This window comes from Lissotriton helveticus, chromosome 2_1, assembly GCF_964261635.1.
Source record: "Lissotriton helveticus chromosome 2_1, aLisHel1.1, whole genome shotgun sequence".
NCBI classification, from domain to species: domain Eukaryota; kingdom Metazoa; phylum Chordata; class Amphibia; order Caudata; family Salamandridae; genus Lissotriton; species Lissotriton helveticus.
This window is the reverse complement of record NC_136059.1, coordinates 1,144,867,381-1,144,889,185: the sequence shown is the minus strand read 5'-3', so window position 1 is coordinate 1,144,889,185 and position 21,805 is coordinate 1,144,867,381. Positions and strand designations below refer to the sequence as shown.

Genomic DNA, 21,805 nt, shown 5'->3' with positions numbered 1-21,805 from the left:
TAAAACTTCCAGCTAACTATAACAGGTGTGAAACCTATGGTTTTTTCAGTTAATTTAATAGGTTTTTTAAATGCTAATTCCTAACTATAACTGGTGTGAAACCTATGGTTTTTTCAGTGAATATATATATATATATATATATATATATATATATATTTATATATATATATATATATATGAAAAAATATCCTGCTGATCCAGCTCTCGATGCTGCACTCAAACCACAGGTACAGACCTCTCAGACGCCAACATTTTGTAGAATAAAGTGTTCTTTATTTTCTCCTCTCCACCAGCATGACGCGTTTCGTCTGTATTGCTACAGCCTTGATCACATGGCCACGAAATACCAATGGGAGTGCTTAAATACTGTGTTAATTACGATTGACACCAACCACATGATATATATATATATTCCTTTACGCTTTTCCACCAGACGTTGCTCCTCTTTACCACGGGTGCCTCTTTACGCGGCGGAGTGCGTTTACTTTTCCAAACACTCGGTCCCTACTCCCTGGACCGATTCTCAATAAAGGGCACTCAGAGTCGTTTAATGCAGTTTCAAAACGCCATATTTTTATTTCAGCACTGCAATTTTCTCAAGGTCAACAAACGTGTTTCAGCGTTGCCGCCTTCGTCAGTGTTAACCTGACTCAAAACACATCGTGATATATATATATATATATATATTCACTGAAAAAACCATAGGTTATAGACCATATATAGTTAGGAATTAGCATTTACAAAACCTTGAAAATTCACTGAAAAAACCATAGGTTATAGACCATATATAGTTAGGAATTAGCATTTAAAAAACCTTATTTTACTCACACAAAACCATTGAAATTCCATATATAGTTAGTTGCACTAACTATATATCGCGCACCCGCAATCCACTGCTGATGATGTCACATATTACATCATTCATGACATGGTCAGTGACATCACTGATGACATCACTGATGACATCTCAAATGACATCACTGATGACATCATCCAGTGACTGTGTGTTTCTGAAAAGTTTAAATTTTTTTTACATATTGAAGAATGAGTAGATGTAGAAGTGTCTGGATGAAGGATTTAGTAGGTGCGTGACTGACTGTATGAGTGAGTGATTAAATGTGTCTCACTGAGTGCATGGGTTAGTGACTAAACTGTCTTAATTTGTGCATCATTATGTCTGTTGTTCTGTAAACTGCTGCATGTGTTGGTCAGTAGCTATATGAGTAACTATATGGGTTATTGATTGATTGCCCAAGTATTTGTATGGGAGACTGAGTGTGTGTGTGGCTGGCTGGGAGGTGTGTGACTCTGTGCAGATCAATGTGTACTTGTATCAATGATTGTATAACAGAGTAAGTATGTGTTAGTATATGTTTCAAAATGTAAGGTGCTCTATGTTTAACTGTATAGATTAGAAAATGGAAGTGTGATTGATTATTTACAGGACTGACTAGGTGTGTGAGTAACTCCATGGATGAGTGACAGAGTGTGAGAGTCTGTATAGGTGTATGAGTGCATATGATAGTGTTGTAAAGATGAGTGATTGTATGTATGAATGATTGTATGGGTAAATGAGTGAATGTGTGTGTAAACATAGGAATCACTGAGTGCGTATGTAGTAACTAGTATTGGTGTGTCAATGGTTTCAAAAATTATACTCTGTATTTAACACTGGGTGTAACAGAGGTTATATTAAAGTGTGAGGAGATGCATTGTATTGTCACATGAATGATATCATCAGTGATGTGGTCATTGATGTCAAATGAGATGTCATCAGTGATGTCATCAGTGATGTCATTTGAGATGTCATCAGTGATGTCATTTGAGATGTTATCAGTGATGTCATTTGAGATGTCATCAGTGATGTCATCAGTGATGTCATTTGAGATGTCATCAGTGATGTCATCAGTGATGTCACTGACCATGTCATGAATGATGTAATATGTGACATCATCAGCAGTGGATTGCGGGTGCGCGATATATAGTTAGTGCAACTAACTATATATGGAATTTCAATGGTTTTGTGTGAGTAAAATAAGGTTTTTAAATGCTAATTCCTAACTATATATGGTCTATAACCTATGGTTTTTTCAGTGAATTTTCAAGGTTTTGTAAATGCTAATTCCTAACTATATATGGTCTATAACCTATGGTTTTTTCAGTGAATTTCAATGGTTTTTTAATAGCAAATATCATAAGCTGTCGAATGTCAAGTACGTGGTAAGTGAAAACATTTTCGTGTTTATGCACACTGATCTGCTTTGAATGGTGCCCCCCCCCCCTCATTTCTATTAGGAGTACTCTCTCTTTGCACATAGTGCAGGGTAGTTAACGCAGGCCTTTGCCCCCGTTGTAATACGTCGTGCCTGCTTCTCTCTCCATTTGATTGATTGTTATCCAAGTATTTACTGTTTTAGAATTGGTTCTCTTTGGTTCATTCTCTATTTACAAACAAACACAGAGTCGCAATACTCTGTTTAGTCTTTGCAGATAACGAAAAATCGTGTAAAAAAAAAAGAAAAGGAATCGAGCAAAATCAGTAGGCCACTAATGGGATCTCTTTTTGACCTCGCTAAAATAGCAACATTAGGAACAACCCCTCATGACAAATACAAAACTAGTGAGATGAACTGAACTCCACACAATGATGGCTGCAAAACAGCTCGGCTCCGCCACCCACCTCGCCCAAAATAACGATAAAGAGCGGCTGCCATGATTGGTTGCGGAATGGCCACGACGGAGCTACGAAATGGTGCTGCTCTCATGCTAACCCCAGCTTCAGTCTGAAACATCCAGAAACACTGTAGACTACCAATTCGATCAGTTCCGGTAGCGCCCCAATGTAACCCGGTAGAGAAGAACTAGCCCTCCCCTCTTTGACTGATGGTTCTTGTTGCCTGTCCCTTCTGTTGTCATTTAACAGAACTATTTAGCCTGCTGAAAGGGGTTGTGTTCCGACCGCTGGTTGGTGGAGACATTTTGACTATATTCTGGACCTGCGTTGTCGCGTAATGCGTCATATGACGCGCCGCGTTAGCGCATCCGGAAGTCATCCGGGGCGCGCAGCGCGTAACGTAAGCATAACAAGTCATGTGACTTGTTAATAAAACTTTTCGTTGGTTCATTTTACTTTTCTTATTCTAATGATGAAAGGCTTGGTCATATGACCTAAAAATTACGCTTTTTATTACTTCCGAACATTATTTTTTCTTAAATATATGTTATAATGTTCCAGGCTAACGTACTTTCCCGGAAAATTTACAACTGTCCTGCAAGTAAAATATATTCTTTTTTCGAGAAAAAGAGCGTTTCTTCGTCCCATGACGGAGCCGTTGAGCAAAAGAGGGTCGACCTGCTGTCTTAGTCGCTGATACGCCTGAATATGAGATTCATATCGATCACTTTATGTTGCAGGAGTAGAAAACACAACAGCCCTTGACCATTTATCTTTACTGCGTTCCTTCGTATTATACCTTTTACCCTTCATGTAATTGGTCTGCTTTATTTCACTTGCCTTTTAATGATTCTAAAACAGTGACTATTATTAAAAACTTTACCAATGTATATACTACTACCATGTTTTCTTTTAAAAACCTTTATTGTGAAAATTTCATTATACAAATACGAGCCTATAACCACGTGGGCCGGCCACGGAGCAAACTGTAATCGTATATGATGAGTAGACATTTACACTGTAGAGGAACGTAACGGGCGGGCCATTAGGTTGCAAGAACTAAGGTGTCTAACAGTTGCGGAATCGGTGGACGTACATTTTATAATTAAAATACGACAGGGCCAGTTACAATAAAATTATCTAGATATACATTTGCGGGCAAGTACCATGGGTGACGTTAATTCGAACTTTCAATAGTACAGTAATCAATAACACATCAGAACTTAATATCAATAGGGATGTCGAAATATTCAATCAATTCTCGTCCCCGCCCGCCATGTGCTTCAAAACTGCATACGTATCTCGTGATTTCAAGGTTCTGCAACCAGTACACAACAAGGAGTTACGAGTCCCATTTATTCCGGCGCCATTTTGGGCGAGGACGGGCAGGTCCAGGATATAGTCAAAATGTCTCTACCAACCATCGACTATGATGATGTTCATATGCTGTATTTATTAGAGTAACACTCATCTGTCCACATGAAATTAATTTGCCACAATCTAAACATGTCATTTTAATCTTTCCAAAGTTCTTCTAAATATTTGGGACCGTTTCCCTTGCCTCTGATGCTGTCAGTGCCACTTCTTTGATGAATGTACTAGCAGGTCAGGGGTTCTCCTCCAAATCTCTCTTTTATGCAGCACTATAATTAATTGGTGCCACCTCTCCATATGACGATGCATGGTATAGTTACCATAACTATATTTTTTTTCGGTTCCTCTGGAGAGTTCATCGTGGCAGATGAAGCGTGTAACGTACCGGGCATTTACCTTTTTTTGCATGTACAGGAAAGGAAAAAAAAATCGAGAGTCCGAGTTCTAAGGTGTCCCAGGGCCATTTTAGTGGACCAGGCCCAAATCCAAAGAACAGGCCGCCATTTTGAGAGTCCTGTTGCAGCCGCCTGTCGCTGTAGCATCAAGAGCAGCCGAAACTCAGCTGAATGGCAACTGAAACGGTAAAGGGGCGCCCCACTACAGCAGACGAGCCTCCACCTAGGAAGGCCCGTTCACCCCGCCTCCCCCCCCCCCTTCGGGCACCCCACGCCGTTATTCGGAGCAGTATTGTAGGATGGCCACACCAGTGCGGCAACTTGCTAGACATCACCTCGGTGGTAACCGAATCTCAACGCCTTGTGGTGTCTTCTATTCAGAAAACATTGTTATGCTGCCTTCGACCTATTCGCCGCAAGTGCGCACGCAACTCAGCTGCATAGCTTGCTAGACACCACCTCGGTGCTAACCGAATCTCAGCGCCTTGTGGTCTCTTCTATTCCAAAAATATTGTTGCGCTGCCTTTGGCCCCATTCGCACATCGGTCCGCTACTGACACCATCTCACAGGCCAACAGGGCGCCCCACGCCGACTTTTACCATTGTAGGATGGCCACACCAGTGCCACAACTTGCTAGACACCACCTCGGTGCCATCCGGATCTTGGCATCTCAGCGCCTTGTGGTGTCTTCTATTCAGAAAATATTCTTGCGCTACCTTTGCCCCATTCACAAATCGGTCCGCTACTGACGCCATCTCACAGGCTAATGGGGCGCCCCACGCCGAGTTTCAGCATTGTAGGATGACCACACCAGTACAGCAACTTGCTAGACATCACCTCGGTGCCATCTGGATCTCGGCGCCCCACTGCAGATGAAGTGCCTCTCAACTATGAAACCACCTCGGTGCCATCCGGATCTTGGCGCGTTGTGCTGCCTTCGGCCTATTCGCACATCGGTCCGCTACTGACGCCATCTCACAGGCTAATGGGGCGCCCCACGCCGAGTTTCAGCATTGTAGGATGACCACACCAGTACAGCAACTTGCTAGACATCACCTCGGTGCCATCCGGATCTCGGCGCCCCACTGCAGATGAAGTGCCTCTCAACTATGAAACCACCACGGTGACATCCGGATCTTGCCGCCTTGTGCTGGTTCCGGCCTATTCACACATCGGTCCGCTACTGACGCCATCTCACAGGCTAATGGGGCGCCCCACGCCGAGTTTCAGCATTGTAGGATGACCACACCAGTACAGCAACTTGCTAGACATCACCTCGGTGCCATCCGGATCTTGGCATCTCAACGCCTAGTGGTATCTTCCATACAGAAAATATTGTTGCGCTGCCTTTGGCCCCATTCGCACATCGGTCCGCAACTGACACCATCTCACAGGCCAACAGGGCGCCCCACGCCGACTTTTACCATTGTAGGATGGCCACACCAGTACAGCAACTTGCTAGACATCACCTCGGTGCCATCCGGATCTTGGCATCTCAGCGCCTTGTGGTGTCAGTCAGAAAATGTTGTTGCGCTGCCTTTGGCCCCATTCGCACATCAGTCCGCTACTGACACCATCTCACAGGCCAACAGAGCGCCCCACGACGACTTTTACCATTGTAGGATGGCCACACCAGTGCCACAACTTGCTAGACACCACCTCGGTGCCATCCGGATCTTGGCATCTCAGCGCCTTGTGGTGTCTTCTATTCCGAAAATATTGTTGCGCTGCCTTTGGCCCCATTCGCACATCGGTCCGCTACTGACGCCATCTCACAGGCCAACGGGGCGCCCCACGCCGACTTTCAACATTGTAGGATGGCCACACCAGTGCGGCAACTTACTAGACACCACCTCGGTGCCATCCGGATCTTGGCGCGTTGTGCTGCCTTCGGCCTATTCGCACATCGGTCCGCTACTGATGCAAACTCACAGGCCAACGGGGCGCCCCACGCCGACTTTCAGCATTGTAGGATGGCCACACCAGTGCTGCAACTTGCTGGACACCACCTCGGTGCCATCCGGATCTTGGCGCGTTGTGTTGCCTTCGGCCTATTCGCACATCGGTCCGCTACTGACGCCGCCTCACGTGCCAACGTATTTTCTCCGCATTTTATACCCTATGCCGCATAACAGGTCATGTGACTTGTTTATAAAACTTTTCATTGGTTCATTTTACTTTTGGTTTCCTAATGATGGAAGGCTTGATCATATGACCTAAAAACAACACTTTTCATTGGATGAAAACTTTTTTTTTTCCCCAAACGATGAAAGCCCCACCTTGTTTCTGGATGTTTCAGACTGAAGCTGGCGTCAGCATGAGAGCACCACCATCTCGTAGCTCCGTCGTGGTCATTCCGCGAGCAATCATGGCAGCCGCTCCCCACCAGAAGCCTACAGGAGTCGGGGGCCCCCAAAACTTTTGATGAATCCTCAAGGCGGAGGGGACGCTTTCGAGAATGGGGTCCAAGACCTAGCAGACAAGCGTCCGATTTCCAAGGTGTCCCAGGGCCATTTCAGTGGACCAGGCCCAAAAAGGAAACAGCCTGCCGCCATTTTGAGAGTCCTGTGACAGCCGCCTATCGCTGCACCGCAAGAGTGGCCGCAACTCAGCTGAATTGCGGCTTTTGACACAGTGGACCAAAAACGGACGGAATGGCAACTGAAACGGTAAAGGGGCGCCCCACTACAACAGATGAGACTCCACCTGGAGAGGCCCGTTCACGCCGCCTCCCCCGGGGAGCCCCACGCCGTTATTCGGAGCAGCATTGTAGGATACCAAAACCAGTGCGGCAACGTACGGGACATCACCTTGGTGCCATCGTTCTGCTGCCTTGGAACTATTCGCACAACAGTTTGCTACTGATGACCCACCCCCCGCGACGCCCCACGCCAGAAATCTGGACGTTGTGCTGCGTTGGGACTATTCGCACAGCCGACCGCTACTTCGTTGTTTTTCCCTAAAAATGTTTATATGTTATTACTGTTTTTGTTTTCTTGTATATATTTATAAGTTATTAAAGTTTTATAATCTTACTACTTTGTCGGAGTGCTATATATTTTTAATGTGACACATAATTGTAAAAACTTTGATGTACAAAGAGTCATCCCTGGAATCTTCCGCTTCAGGCTTGGTCCCCTCCCCAATCACAATACAGGATGGTTTTCAGATAATAGGAACGCGTCTGCTGTGACGGATCTCATCGAGTGTGGGCCTTGATCTACTATAACTCCTTTGAAGAGGGGTGATTCTTTACAGCTGGGGCCATAAACTACATCTGCAGGGCTAGCTGATACCCTGGGACCGGCCTGGACAATCGGACACAGAGGAAAAGGAGTGTCAGAGGGTGCGGTAGTGAATAGGGCGAAAGGGAGGTGTCGGGCGGGCACAGGGTGTGATTCTCAGGGAAGAGCAGCGCAGATGGGGGGAGATTTATTACCCATGCATAAGACAGAGAGCGGGGGTGACCACTGCCTGGGGGAGATGCTTGCGAGGGTGGGGAGCCATGCTAAGGATCGACAGCGTGCACAGAGTGGGTCTGGTCAAGGCATCTAAAATGGCTGCCGTGCACGACAAAAGTGTGGCATTTTAAAAAAGGCAAGATGGCGCAGACAATGTTTTTCAACACTTCCTGATTTCCTTCGAATCGAACGTTAACAGACGTTGGGGCATATTACCAAAGTTAAGCGATATTTATCCCTAACGATGCTTAGCAACGATTTTTTTACCGCTAAGCATCGTCAGAAATGATCGCAGATAAACCTTGCTATTATCAAGGTTTATCGCAAATACGATAAAAAACGACCGCAATGCATTAATATCGCTGAAAACTCAGCGATATTCATGCATTACCGAACTAATGCTCTTAGCCATGTTATCCACCTCCCATTGGATAACATGGCTAAGAACTGCTCAGGGCAGGTGCTAGCTTTTGGAGATATTCGCGCTTATCGCGAATATTTCCAAAAGTTGATAATAGGAGATAGCGATGTTAGCGACTGTTTCCAGTCGCTAACATCTTGGCATGCCCACTTTGCATGTCATTAGTGATAAATATCACTCACATGCAAAGTGGGGCCCAAGATGGTCGCTATCTCCTACTAGCCGTCGCTAACTGGTGTTAGCAACAGCTAGGTAATACAGATATAATTTTATCTCCGCGAAGCGGAGCGCTGTTACAGATATATATCTTGTTTTTGAACGTTAATTTCTCAAAATCCACTGAAGCACATATATTGAGACCTAGCAAAGGCACATCGAGCTACCAGTCCCTACAATTTTGCCAAGTTTCGTGCAAATCCATTCAGCCGTTCGATTATTATTATTATTATTTTTTTTGCCCCGCGGGGCCCTTTTAAAACCTCCACATCAAACCTAAGAGGTCAAGGAGGATCTACTATGCCCCCTTATGGTCATTTGCCCCTTCGCTTTGGCCTCCTCTTGTCTCTCGATCCTACCGAGAGACAAGATGGCGGCCGCTACGGACTGTTTGCAATGTTTACAGACGCCGGAGAACCAATCAGCTTCGCAAACCTCCGTTACGCGAAGCGGAGCGCTGTTACAGATATATATCTTTTTTTGAACGTTAATTTCTCAAAATCCACTGGAGCACATATATTGAGACCTAGCAAAGGCACATCGGGCTACCAGTCCCTAATATTTTACCAAGTTTCGTGCAAATCCATTCAGCCGTTCGATTATTATTATTTTTTTATTTTTTTGCCCCGCGGGGCCCTTTTAAAACCTCCACATCAAACCTAGGGGGTCAGCGAGGATCTACTATGCTCCCTTATGGTCATTTGCCCCTTCGCTTTGGCCTCCTCTTGTCTCTCGATCCTACCGAGAGACAAGATGGCGGCCGCTACGGACTGTTTGGAATGTTCACAGACGCCGGAGAACCAATCAGCTTCGCTTCACAAAGCTCCGTACCGCGAAAAGTCCGCGAACCGGAGCGCTGCCCGGTCCGCTGTTACAGATATATATCTTTTTTTGAACGTTAATTTCTCAAAATCCACTGGAGCACATATATTGAGACCTAGCAAAGGCACATTGGGCTACCAGTCCCTACAATTTTGCCAAGTTTCGTGCAAATCCATTCAGCCGTTCGGGCTAAAAGTGAGGCCAACCGCCCTATGGAAAACTCAATGTTAAAAACACGTTTTGGGACCCCCCTTTTTTCTCGGCCCCCCCTTGACGAACCCCCCCCAAAATTTCAAGGGCTGCTCAGAAACAAAATGTGCCATTTTCCTGAAAATTTCAGCCAATTCCGTCCACAAACGCCAAAGTTATTAGACATAGAATTTTCAAAAATCCCATAGAGAAAAAATCCTAACTATATATACCTACTGGCGACCGCCAGTAGGTAATATATATATATATATATATCTTTTGGAAATAGGGCGTATTACGTTGTGGGGTTGTGCGACCTCACCCTGTAATACACTTACCAAACCCTTTATGACCAGTAGGTTTGGTTTGTTATGCCTTAATCTCAACCCTGGTTACCTGTTGCTCTGAGCAGCAACACTTACACAAAGGAATAGGTTTAAAGGATTTAAACAGCACCACAACAATTGAGGAAGAAATCAATGAGACACTCGAGAAATCCAATACCCATCTATTAAAATATACAGTTTTTAAATGTATTTTTAGACACCCCAATAAAAAAGATACATCAAGGGTTCCAGAGATATGGACTTTACAAGTTATAGTAAATCAAAGCATGCCACTAAACCGTGAACAAGCTTGGGTAAATTCAACTAATTTGAAACAGAGAAATTTTTGCAGCAACAAGTTGGTCTAGATTTATTGTGGTCATTTGGAGTTACTTTAGACAACTAACTCTGGTAGGGAGAAAGTCATGGGGGGCAGCGAAGCCCACAGAAATGGTTACCTTCACAGAAGAAGTAGTCTCCTGGCAGTTCCAAGCGCTTTATCATCTTTGTGATGGATTCCTATGAAAGGGATCCTGATACAAGGGGTGAAGGATGCTGAGGATGCTCAAGGTTGCTGTGGATGCAATGCGGTCGACAGGGCTAACTCTGTTACTACTCCTAGGTCCACAAAGGGGGTGAGGCGGTCCTGGTCACAGGGCCGATGTCCCTAAAAGTCCTCACAGTGCTAGTAGAAGTCCAGTCGCCACTGGGCTTTGGGTTGCCCGGTATCGCGGTCAAAGCCAGATAATTTCCTAGGCACTAATTCTCTAATGGGCTCAGGCAACTCAAGTGTAACTGTGAGCATTGTGTCTTGTTCTATGGGGCTGCATGCTGGCAGTTGGCAGAAGTATGAAGATCCTGGGCAACTAACTTGCCCCAGCAGGCTTCCCAGCTATTATGGCTCTATGCTGTCAATAGGAGACAAGCCAACCACCCTTAAAGTATCTTTGCTTTGGCTGGGCTCTGGAGACTACTTTTTCATAAGCACGACACAGCAGACACAGTCCGTCGTCTTTGCTAGCCATCAGGTTCAGCAGGTGCAGTCGACACTGGTGCATCCTCTCTTTGCCGGTTCCACAGTGCAGCAGGGCAGTCCTTCTTCAGTACTTCCTCCAGTCCAGACGACATCTGAGTTGTGGGTACCACGGGTGGCCTATTTATGCTCAGAAAGGGCCCTCAGGGTACACGTGGTTAGTAGCCAATCCACTACCAGGTTCCTTCCCTCCTAATGACCACTTCCTGGCATCTGGTTAGCCCAAGATGCACCGTTCTGCCTACTCCCAACATGGCAGACCTCTTGTTTAGCTTCCAGAGCTCCCTAGCCCAACCCAGAAGTTTATGCATATATATAATATAGTTCCCATATTTGTTTATATATGTTTTTTTGGATATAAGCAAAATGTAGAGTGGAGTAGAGTAGCCTAGAGTGAAGTGGCATGGAGTGCAGTGGCGTAGAGTGTTGCAGAGTGGAGTATAGTGGAGTAGTGTGCAGTGGTGCAGAGTAGTCTGGCATAAGGTCAAGTGGCATAGAGTGCATTGGCTATGAGTAAAGTGGTGTAGAGTGCATAGTGTAAAGTGTAATGATGTAGAATGCCATGACTTAGAGGGGTGAAGAGTAGAGTGGCTTAAAGTAAGGTGGTGCAACATAAATTGCAGTGGTGTAGAGTGCAGTAGCGTAGTGTAGAGTGGCATAGATTGGAGGGCATTGGATGGAGTGGTGTTGAGTAGATTGTTTTAGAGGAGATTGGCATAGAGATCAGTGGCATAAAGTGCAGTATTGCATGGTAGAGTTTTGTAGAGTGCAGTGGTACTGAGTGTTATAGAGTGCAGTGATGTAGAGTAGAGTGACCTAGAGTGCATTAGTATAGAGTGCAGTGGTTTAGAGTAGAGTGGCATAGAGTAGAGTGGCGGAGAGAATAGTGGCATAGAGTACAGTGGTGCAGAGTAGAATAGAGTGGGGTAGAGTGAATTGAAGTAGAATGCAATGGTGTAGAGTAAAGTGGCGTAGAGTGCAGTGGTGGAAAGTTCATTGAAATAAAGTAGAGTATTTCAGAGTAGAGTGCAGTGGCAATTGAGTGCATTGTTTTTGAGTCAAGTGACTTAGAGTGCAGTTGCATAGAGTGCATTGGTTTTGACTAAAATGGCATAGAGTGCAGTGGTGTTAATTGTAGAGGCGCAGACTGGTGCAGAGTGCAGTGACGCAGTATGGAGTGGCACAGAGTGGAGTGGCTTAGGGTGGAGTGGCACAGCATAGATTGCAGTGGCACGGAATGAAGTGGCGCAGAGTGGAACTGCACAGAGAAGAGTAACGCTGAGTGCAGTGTCGTAGAGTAGATTGTTTTCAGAGTAGAGTGAAGTGGTTTTGAGTGGAGTGGTGCACGAAAGAGTGCAGCAGCATAAAGTAGAGTGGCATAGAGTAGAATGGTGTAGAGTTTAATGGCACCTAGTGCATTGTTGTAGAGGGGTTAAAGTACAGTGGCATAGAGTGTAGTGGTGCAGAGTAGTGTGAGGTAGAGTTCAGTGGCGGAGAGTGCTGTGTTGTAGAGTGGAGTGTCATAGAGTGCAGTGGTGTAGAGTGATGCAGAATGTAGTGAGGTAGAGTGCAGTGGCATGGAGTAGAGTGGGATAGAGTAGAATAGAGTGAAATAGAGTGCAATGGTGTAGAGTAGAGTGGCTTAGAGTGCAGTGGTGTACAGTACAATGGAGTAGTGCAGTGTTGAAGAGTACAGTGTAGTGGTGTAGAGTGCAGTATTGCAGAGTAGATTGGTGTAGAGTGCAGTGACATAGAGTGCATTGGTTTTGATGAAAGTGGTACAGAGTGCATTGGCATAAAGAACAGTGTCATAGAGTTTAGCATTTTAAAATACAGTAGTGTAGAGTGCAGAGTAGAGTGGTACAGAGTAGGTAGAGTGGCCTAAAGTGGAGTAGTGCAGTGTAGATTGCAGTGGCATAGAGTGAAGTGGCATGAAGTGGAGTGGTGCAGAGTGGAGTAGGGTGGCATAGAGTGCAGTGTTCTTAAGGTAGATTTTTTAAGAGTAGAGTTAAGTGGTGTAGAATGGAATGGTTCAGGCTGGAGTGGAGTAGAGCAGGATAGAGTGCAGTAGTGTGGAGTGGCAGTTAGAGTGCAGTAGTGTGGAGTAGAGTGTTGTAGAGTGCTGAGCCACAGGATGCAGGGGTGCATAGTAGATTAGGGTGGCTTAGAGTGCAGTTGTGGAGTGTGCTGTGGCATAGAGGAGTGAAGTGATGAAGAGTAGAGTGGTGTAGAGTGTAGTGGCATACAGTACGTTTTTGTAGAGTGGAGTGCGTGGAGTAGAGTGGGGCAGAGGACAGTGCAGTGGCATAGAGTTTAGTGGTGCAGAGAAGAGTGGCATAGAGGTCAGTGACTGAGATTGAAATGTTGCTGAGCAGAGTGTCTTAAAGTGGATTGTTGTAACATAGAGGAGCGAGGAGTGCATTGGCTTTGAGTGCAGTGGGGTAGAGTAGAGTGGTGCAGAGTAGAATAGAGTGGTGTAGAGAGCAGTGGCATAGAATACAGTGGTACAGAGTAGAGTGGCGTAGAGTGCAATGATGTAGAGTGCAATGGTATAGAGTAGCATAGAGTGCAGTGGCATGGAGTAGAGTGTTGCAGAGTATAGTGGCTTAGAGTGCAGTGGCACAGAAAAGATTGGTGTAGTGTGCAGTGGCATAGGGTGCATTGACTTTAAGTAAAGTGGCGTAGACTGCGTTGGCATAGAGTGCAGTGGTTAGAGTTGAGAGGCATAGAGTGCAGTGGTGTAGAGTGGTGCAGAGTAGTGGTGATTGGCATAGAGTGGAGTGGTACACCGAAGATTGCAGTGGCATAGAGTGCAGTGGGGCATAATAGAGTGGCCCAGGGTGGAGGAGAGTGGCATTGAGGGCAGTTGCATAGAGTAGATTGTTTCAGAGAAGAGTGAAGTGCCATAGAGTGGGGTGGTGCATGGAACGTGGAGTGGTGCAGGGTATAATGCAGGGGCCTAGAGTTGCATAGAGTGCCGTGGCGTAGGGTAGAGTGCCGTAGAGTTCAGTGCCGTAAAGTGCAGTGGTGTAAAGTAGATTAGAGTGGCATAGAGTGGTTTGGTATAGAGTGCATTGGCACAGAGTCGAGTGGTACAGAGTGGAGTGGTGGAGAGTAGAGTGGAGTGGCTTAGACTGGAATGGTGTAGATTGCAGTGGCAAAGAGTGGAGTGGTGCAGAGTAGATTACAGTGTTGTAGACTGCATTAGCATTGAGTAGAGTGGTGCAGAGTAGAGAGGCGTAAAGCATAGAGTGCAGTGGTGTTGAATGGAGGGGTGCAGAGTAGAGTGCAGTGACGCACAGTAGATCGGCGTAGAGTGGAGTGGCATGGAGTGAAGGAGTGAGGTGGTTTAGAGTAGAATGCAGTGGAGAGGAATGCTGCAGAGTAGCATGAAATGGCGTGAAGTGGGTATGCATGGGTGGTAAAACAGTGCCATTACATACAAATTTTCAATTGAAATTAAATTTGCACAGACATACATTTTTACTGATAAAACTATAAAGCACACAAACTAAAATGTGTGTAAATGCCATCACTTAGCGTACTGATTTGTTTTGATTGTATCAAAATCTGTGTTTCCACTGCACGTCAGAAGTACCAAAAAATGTGTTTCCTCTGTGCTTTCCTAATTTGGATATATTCGGAAATAGTTGCAAGGTTCATTTTCAGACATTTAAATTGTATTGTGTGCTAGAAAAATATAACACCCTACAGCCTTGTTCCCACAAACCCCTAATATTCAGCATGATTGTCACATAAATCCCCTTACCTTGACGTCAGAGTAAGAAAAGTAAACACCAGCTCCCTCAGAAGACAGAGCCTGGCATTTGACCTCAGTCCCTGAGTGCACAGCAAATGTGACAAGATAAATACAAGACTGAAAAGCCTGTTTACAGAATGGAGCACTTATGGGAAAATACAAATGGCCCTTGTAAACTTGCTATCCTCCAGGGAAGGGACGGACTCAAGCTGGACAGCCTAAAACAAATAAAGCCAGCCAATAGAAAGCAAGCAAATGTGAGTTACGAACCACAAATCCAATGGTAAGCTATGGGCGAAATGTAGGCCCAGGGCAGCTTACCCAAATGCTCCCAAGATGTCTTTAGCAAGGTTCTACCTAAAAAGGAACCAGAGGCAGTGCGCAAAATTGGTACCTCTATACCGCTCTGTGACATATATGTGACATATATGGGATAGATTCTCAGTAGATGCCAGTGGTGCCAGCCATGGACGCCTAGGTACCATGAACGTTTTCCGGATCTTCTCTAGTATCTGGGAAGAATAAAAAGGGGAAGATTCTGAACTCATATCAGTCAAATCAGATGAAGCTTTATTGGATTTTAGACATGCAAAATCACGAAACCAGTCACAGTTTAAAAACATTTCAAAAGCATTTCATGAATTACATATAAAACTCATAAAATGTTTCACTTGATAATAACCCTGTGCCTCATCAGTAAATTTTGTTGGAAATATTAATTTTGTAATATTGTACAATAAACACATTTTGTTATTGGCAAGCTGGCACCATTGTGGTGTCATTTCCTTGCTGTATATGCCGCTTGTGCAGAACATTGTATTTGAGATGCTTTGGTCTTTTATGGTAATAATTTATAATTTATTTTTCCAGCTATTAAAACGTGGCAGCCAGATAACTAAGTTGCAAAGCCAAATTGAAAAAGGAGAGGCTATCCGACAGAGTCTTGAATATGACTTGGCAGTTTCTAGAAAGGACGCCGTTGTTGAAAGATCTGTTTTAGAGGACATACTTGTGAATGCAAAAACAGAACAGAAAAATCTTAAAGGTGAATATAAGTAATGTTATCTTTACTATTTACCTATTGAATGGCGGTGTTAAGTGTTGTGCTGTGTATGTTAGTTTGGGAACTCCCATTAGACAATTTAAAATACTATGGCTATGAAAGACAAGTTAGGAAGAATGGCACTATTTAATATGTAAATTTGAAAAAGTACATGCCCTTGGGTACTTATTTAGCATTTTGTTTGTACTCCAGGCTTAAACAGTTTGTGCCATTGTGTCTTATGTTCTCGTTATTTATGCCAATTTAATCAGGGCAGAACTCCTAAAAAATTAAGTGGGGGACTAACCTGGTTAAGCTGTATGCAAGTGACATCATGGCGCGTGACATCACACATGGCATCACAGAAATGAACATCACAGGAAGTGGCATCACAAGTCATAACTTTACAGGAAGTGGCATCACAGGAAGTGACATCAGAGCTCCTCAGGGGTGAGGAGCGCGCTGTCTCGCTGTCCGCGGAGTCAACTGAGAGAGGAGATCCCGTTAGTAAGCGGGAGAAGCAGTATCTCCGCTGTCAATAGGATCAAAAACAAGAAGAGAGCCATGGCGCCCAAACAGAATACAGCGGCAAAAGCGGCAGCGGCCGCAAAGAGGAAAGCAGCAGCTGCTGAAGCCACAGCGGAGTCAGAGGATGGGGACAGTCGCCAGGCGAAGCAGACACCGCCGGTAAGGAAACCACAGCATTCAACCAAAGCTAAACCTGGAACTACCCGTATAACTGATATGTTTGCTAAAATAGGCAAAGACAAGCTCCTCAAAAACAGTACAATAGTTGTTGATAAAGGGCAAGAGCAGGAAGGAACTGTGGAGGATGGGGGAGGGTTCTTACCACCTATTCCCTCTGAAATAAGATCAAAGTCTCCCGGTAGCTCAGTGGGGACTAACGGAATTATTGATGGAATAATTGCCAACGGCATTGATAATGACAAAGACTCAATGAAGGAGTTTAAGGAGGATCAGGGAGGTGCTGGTGGTAGATTGGATGGGGCAGTGGAACAGAAAGATGTAATAGTCCAAGAGAATGCTGTGGATACTATGGCAGGCACGGTTAACACAGGGGAAAATCCTGGACAAGATAAACCAAGTGATAAAGATAAGGATAAGGATAAGGATAACCCCCCCAGCGAATGCTTCTTCTATGTTTTAGAAGGCGGTGAGTGGTCAGAGGATGACAGCTCAGTACAGGGAGGAAGTAACCTGGATACCGAAAGCGATCCGGAAATTGGTTTTGATCCCCATATATCCTCAGCTAGGCCTCCTGTTGGGGTTAAGACCCAAGAGCTTAGTTGGGACCACTCTTCAGACTCTCATTCTCAACTACTGTGTAGTCCACACGGAGAGGCAGCACAGATGACACTTTTAGAGGTGATACACAAGGAGATTCTGGCTCACAGAGAAGAGACCCGCCAGGACAGTCGTAAGGCACAATCAGCTGTCAGGAAAATGCAAGGGGCAATAAGGAAGCTGTCCAAAGTGTGTTAACCTTGGCGATCGAGTCACAGATCTAGAGGAAAGAGTGGTTTTGACGGAGGCGGAATCAACGGCAGCCATTACTAAGGATGATGCCCAAAGTGCCCAGATAACGGATATACAATGGAAGCTGGAAGATTTGGAGAACCGGCAAAGGCGGAACAATCTTCGGGTCCTAGGGGTAAAGGAGGGGGCGGAAGGGCTGGACATAAGAGCCTTCGTCATTAAGCTTTTCGAGAAAGCCTTTGTGGATCTCCCTGGCTGGAACTGGGCTGAGGAAATTCAGCGTGTTCACAGCACCCCGTTCAAACCAAAGAAGCATGCAAAGGAGACGGACAAGCCCAGAGCAATATTAATATATTTGGGCAATTTCTTATTAAGGCAAGCAATATCGGAAAAAGCTAGGCCAGACGCGAGGAAAATAGTTGGAGAGATCTCATTTTTCGTTAGGCCAGACTTTTGCCATATAACTGTTGAGAGACGGTGGAGATTGAGGCAGCTGATCCTTCCTTTTCAGGCTAAAAACATGCAGGCATATCTGATCAATCCAGCGCAATTAAAAATAATTAATGCTGGCAGAACACTGTACTTTATGTCAGAGGTGAAAGCCAAAGAATATTTGGACTCTCAAGGGGCAGCAGTATGATTGCTATAAAGTTAAGGTATCCGGATAGTCATAACATCTGAATAGACAGTTGGTCAACAGGGCAACAGGGTTAATACATTATCTCCCCTGCTACCTCTATTAGGCATCGTAGTTATATGAATTGTGGTGCGGTTATCCGGGATGGTTTTCCTAAGGCGTATAGTCTTTAAGTAACAGTTGTTTATTATTCAGGGCAGGCTTTCTGAATGTATTGTTTAAAAAATGTTCTCCATCGCTTCAATCGACTCTTCATCACGTGCACAGACTAGGTCTGAGCGCCTTAATCGAGTGGGTGTGTGGGTGGTGGGTGGTGGTGGTGGGGGGGTGGTGGATCGGGGGAGGGGGATGGGTGGGAGATTGGTGGGAAGGGAGGGGGTGGGGGGAGAGAGGGAAAAAGTGAAAAATGAGATGTATCGATATTTGAATAGTTTTTGTGTTAGCAAAAGAGTATCAGTAATTTTTGCTAAGGTATCAAGATTTAGTCAGACATATTTTCAGAAAAGACTTATATTAAATCATGGCACACATTAAGATCTGCTCCATCAATGTTTCGGGGTTAAATGATTGGAGGAAGCGTCAGAGAGTTAGTCACTTTGCAAGACACAACAACTTGGACATCCTTTGTTTGCAGGAGACACACTTGCCCTGGGCCAATAGGAATCTACTATATATCAGGGGCTATGAGATACTGGTTTGTTCTTCACAAACCTCAACAGTTAGAGGTGTGGCCATTTTAGCCAAACAAAATCTAGGTGGGGCGAAGAGAGCAAAGGCAGATAGCTCAGGAAGATGGGCAATAGTAGAGCTGACTTTGGGGTATACTTTGTGTACAGTCTATGGCTCAAACTTTGACGACCCGGAAGTCTTTGACATTCTGGAAGAAGAATTGGTAGACTGGCCAACTCCTATTGTATTCTGTGGGGATATGAATATTTCGGTGGAATGGACCTATATAGGATCTAAGCCAAAAGTATATAGAGCACTTGCCTCTCTCTTGAGATCACACAGACTTGAGGATGTATGGAATGTGAAACACCCTACAGATATGGGCTCTACCTATTTTTCTTTCCCGCATCAAAAATACTCCAAACTGGATTACTTCTTTATCTCCTCAGATAAGATGAGTAAAGTGAATATAACAAAAATGCCCAAATATATCTCTGATCACAATCCGCTGGTTCTAACATGTGTGGTAGAAAACGCAGGAAGGCGACAAACGAGATGGTCTTTCGAAAGAAAGCTTCTCGCAGACGATAGGTTTTTGAGTCACATAAGGCAATGGGCAAAAGAATTTTATGAGATGAACAGGTATAGTGCCTCTCGTAATACAGTTTGGGACACATTTAAGGCGGCTATAAGGGGGGAGACAATAAAGTGTTCGGCCAGATTGAGGAAGGAGGATAGGGAGAGAGTCGAAACTTTGATTAGAAACTTGGGCCTAGCAGAAACACAGCATATCAAAGATATAGGTCAGCGGATCGATGGGCAGGCAAGCTTAAATAGAATTAATACTATTAAAGCGGATCTCCAGGGGCTTGTTACACAGAAGGAATCCAGAGAATACCAGTCTTCAAGAGCGAGTCGGTACGAAACAGGGGAACAAGCAGGAAGAGTGTTAGCACTGCGGATTAGGCAGGAGAGATCCAAAAATATCATCCAATGCTTGCAGGAAAATGGGACTGACTATACTGAACCTGAGGAGATCCTGGAAGTTTTTCAGACCTTCTGCCAAAAACTATATGATGAAGAGGGTGGTGGGATGGCACCGAATTGAAACTTAAAAGATGAAGGTCTAAAACTAGATGAAAAAAGCAGGGAGTTATTGGAATCTGACCTGACATTAATGGAGGTAAAAACAGCGCTACAGGAACTAGCTGCTGGTAAAGCAGCAGGACCTGATAGCATCCCATTGGAGTTGTATAAGTGTCTAGAGGAAGAAATCGCCCCAATATTGCTGGATTTATTTAATGGGATAGTGTGCTCAGGGTTAATCCCCGAAACGTGGAAAGAGACAAATATTGTCGTATTCCACAAAAAAGGAAAACCTAAAAATAACCCAGGCTCCTATCGCCCGATCTCCCTTATTAATTCTGATACAAAATTATACTCTAAGATATGGGCGATAAGGTTGGGAAGGATCATAGGTCGGTTGGTCTCCCCTTGGCAGCATGGGTTCGTGCCAGGCCGTGACACTACAGATCATATAAGATGAGCTATAGCTCTGTTCGATGCCTATGCTGCCAGGGGTGAGGATATGGCCATGATCCTTCTAGATGCTGAGAAAGCATTCGATCGGGTGACATGGGAGTGTTTATGGGGGATCTTGGTTGGTAGGGGGTTTGGTAAGAAGAGTTTGAAGGCAATTAAGGCTATGTACAGAGATCCAGTTGCAAGGGTCATGGTCATGGGGCAAAGCTCTAACAAAATAATAATCAAAAGAGGTACCCGACAAGGTTGCCCATGTTCCCCGATACTATTCTCACTGTATATAGATCCCCTAATTAAAAAAATACTGATGTCCGAACGGATCATTCCGGTTAAACTCAATAGCAATACAACCAAAATCTTGGCATATGCCGAAGATTTGGCAATCATTACAACTGCTCCCCAACAAGCAATGGTCGAGATTAGTCAACTGGCCAAGGATTTTGGTGCACAGTCAGGATACTGCTTAAATGAGGAAAAAACACAGATCATCTGCACAAATAACATCATTAAACTGGATCATAGATATGTGGACTCAGCAGTATACCTAGGGGTAAGAGTAAACGCTAATGCCATCAAGATCATTTCGGACAATTACTATCCACTGTTAGAGTCAATTGAGAGGGAGCTAAGGAGGATTGATGTGCTACATTTGTCATTGATCGGTAGGGTAAATGTTATAAAAATGACTATGTTTCCTAAGTTACTCTACCTCTTCCGCTCTATACCACTGCTGTTGGAGGAGGGGACAATTAGGAAGATTGAAGGAGCATTTATCCGATTCATTTGGCAGTATGGGAGAGTTAGAAGGTCGTTGGCACGTCTGTCTCTACCATTCATGAGGGGTGGCCTGGCTATGCCCAATATCAGGTTGTATCATTGGACGTGTTTGTTAGTTCAAATGAATATATTGTTTAAACAGGATGATGGAATAGTTGAACCTCCACCTGATATTCGTACAATCCCCACTATCTTCGAGCTCTTAGTTGGTAGGAATGCAGTGGGATTGCTGATGCGAGAGGTCGAAAGGAGATTTTACAAGAGATCCAGATACAAGATCTTGATGGCTGTATGGGGAATTTGGAAGTCTGTGGGGAAGTATTTAAAGATTCCAACAATTCACGCAAATATAGATATATGGAAATCTAATACCTTTGTGCACCTAGGCCAAAATATTAATAGCCGATTTTGGAGGGAGAGGGGAATCAAGTGTCTAGGTGATGTTGTATTAGGCGATGAGATCATTGATTTTAACACATTGCAACAAAAATTTGGGCTCCCATCTAGCCATTGGTTACTTCATGTACAATTGGCCCAAACAATCAGATCACTCAGGCCCAGGCTATCTCCTCTGGTGAGCCATACATTAGTCGAATATTTGAAAAATGGAGGAAAGAAAATTAAAATTTGTTATGGTAACCTTTTGCAGGTGTTAGACGATGACATGGATAAGGTCGAAACCACTCTAGCTCATAAATTAGGGGACCCGGATGTTGACCTGGATCTCGCTGTAGTATTAAATAAAAAGATTTTCCGCTCCTCAAATCTAAGGGCTCAACATTATAAGACCCTTTTTAACCTGTATTTCACCCCATCAAAACTGTTCGCCTGGGGAGTGAGAGATAATGATAGATGCCCTAGATGTAACATGGGACCGGCAGATTTACTCCATATGTTTTATAACTGCCCGAGTTTGACACCAATTATTAAAGAGATACAGCTATTTTTAGAGGGGCTGCTCGAACAAAA

At 44.6% G+C, this 21,805-nt stretch overlaps 1 protein-coding gene across 1 annotated transcript in view; it reads left to right on the top strand.

Annotated features, from left to right (window-relative positions):
• Positions 1–21,805, top strand: part of CCDC171 (coiled-coil domain containing 171) — a 2,807,212-nt gene that overhangs the window by 183,207 nt on the left and 2,602,200 nt on the right. Inside the window, exon 3 of the mRNA XM_078675985.1 lies at positions 15,543–15,717. The gene's annotated coding sequence lies outside the window, so the exon portion shown is untranslated. The remainder of the gene's footprint in view (positions 1–15,542; positions 15,718–21,805) is intronic.